Genomic DNA, 2,031 nt, shown 5'->3' on the forward strand with positions numbered 1-2,031 from the left:
CAGAAGGCTCAGCTTTTCGAGAAGCTGAAGGTACGTTTAGAAAGGTATGTTCCCAGGATGAGAGAGATTTGGAGCCCAGGCTGATAACATCAAATACACTGAATTTATCTCTTGGTCCATCCTGTTCTGGCTTCAGAGAAGTAAAACAGTTGCTAGTGAGACTGGTGCCATTTGGTGTAGTTCCGGTACCTTGATAACCTCGTCTCAGAAATCTCATTTCTGGTCTTGTTTATGTTCTAAGGGTTCATTAAGTTCTCTTTTTCTCTGGACATGGCCTCTAGATCTTTGACTTTGAAACCAAATTTGGACTCTTGACTCTGGCACCCCAATTTCATTAGCAAGTTGCTCTCTGGAATCAATCACAGGATAAGGGTTGTTTGTAAATGCCTGATCGCGGTTTGTAATTGGGAGGGAGTGCAGCTGGTATAACACCGTCTATCTTCCCACTAAGAAGCTTCTCTTCAGCGTGATCTTGGCCTTGGCTTGTTACTAAGTCCTTCTCAGGTTCTGATCTTTTCTGAATTTGGTGCCTAGCTCTTCGATTCTGAAACCAGATCTGGATTCTAGACTCTTGAGTGTTAATATCTAAAGCAAGCTTTTGTTTGGTAGCATAACCTGGGTAAGGTTTTTGATTGAATGCTTCGATGAAAATTTTCAACTGGTCTTTTTCTTTTGGGAATTTAGTGCAGGTTTGTCTATGATTCCTTGCTGTGGTCTTGTTTGGAGAGTTGTCTTGGGCCATGTTGGAATAGAGTCCTGAAGCCTTCCACCAGCCTTACGGATTTTTTAAAATAGAAAATGACAAACTGATTCTAAGCTTATCTGGAAGAGTAAATGCACAAGAAGAAACAATAATGGGGGGTGGGGTGGGAATGGGGAACTTTTGATGCTGCATGTTAAAGCAAAGATTATTAAAACAGTACTGATAGGGCCTAATGAACATGTAATATAAGAAGAGCATTCCAGAGCCTATATGAATTTAAATAGGATGTATTACATACCAGTGGGGAAATAAACTGTTCAGTTAATGTATCTGACAATCCATTTGTTCAGCAGTATAAATAAAGCTAGAATCTCTTTCCTCACCATATACAAAAATATTCTAGAGATATTAAACATCAAACACTTAAAAATTATGAAAATAATAGAAAAAGTACTAAAGAATACTTTTATAAATTTTTAACAAGAAAGGCCTTCTTAAAAAGAGACATAAAAGTAAAAAAGCCATAGAAGAAAGGCTTTACAAATGTAACCAGATAAAACTAGTGACTAAAAAAAACCCCTATTTCTAATAATAATAACAATAATAATAATAATAATAATAATAATAACTCCATAAACAAAATTAAAAGGCAATTCAAAAATCTAGGCCAATTTTTGTAAATATTTAGCAAAGGAGTAATAAGCATACTACATAAGGGACACCTTTAAGTCAGTAAGAAAGACAACCAGTGGAAAAAATTGAAAAAGGATATGAGCAGCAATTCAGACAATAGAAATACAAATGGCCCCAAAAAATTATTAAAACGGTCTCAGTCTGATGAGTAATGAAATCATGTGTTTTTAACCCATCTAATGGACAAAGTTTAATACATGGAATTAGCGGGAGTGTGGGAAAGTAGACATTTTCATTCTCCCTTAGTATTAATTGGAACTACTTTTTGATGGGCAGATTGATGGTATCAAAATTTCAAAAGCACACATACTTGAAAAGAATGATTTCACTTCTATTATGTACATGTAGAATTATTTGTTGTAGTTATATTTGTGATCATGAAATATTTAAAGCAATTCAAATACATATGAAGAGAGAAATGGTTAAATAATTATAACCCAACTATAATAGAGAAGAATGTGCAATAGTCAAAAACATTAAAACATTTTTGTACTGAAATGAACAGATCTCCAAGTGATTTATATATAGGAAATAGAGGGAAGCAGGAAATTAACATGTACAGTATTATTTAATCATTTAAAAAATCTGCTTATACGAATGTTTGTTTGTCTAATGTGATTGTGTCTGTATCATCT

At 34.1% G+C, this 2,031-nt stretch overlaps 1 pseudogene; it reads right to left on the minus strand.

Annotated features, from left to right (window-relative positions):
• Positions 1-213: 213 nt before the first annotated feature.
• On the minus strand, positions 214-742 carry LOC109387339 (double homeobox protein A-like; annotated as a pseudogene).
• Between the last annotated feature and the right edge of the window lie 1,289 nt (positions 743-2,031).

This window comes from Hipposideros armiger, unplaced genomic scaffold (assembly GCF_001890085.2).
Source record: "Hipposideros armiger isolate ML-2016 unplaced genomic scaffold, ASM189008v1 scaffold_154, whole genome shotgun sequence".
Lineage (NCBI taxonomy): Eukaryota > Metazoa > Chordata > Mammalia > Chiroptera > Hipposideridae > Hipposideros > Hipposideros armiger.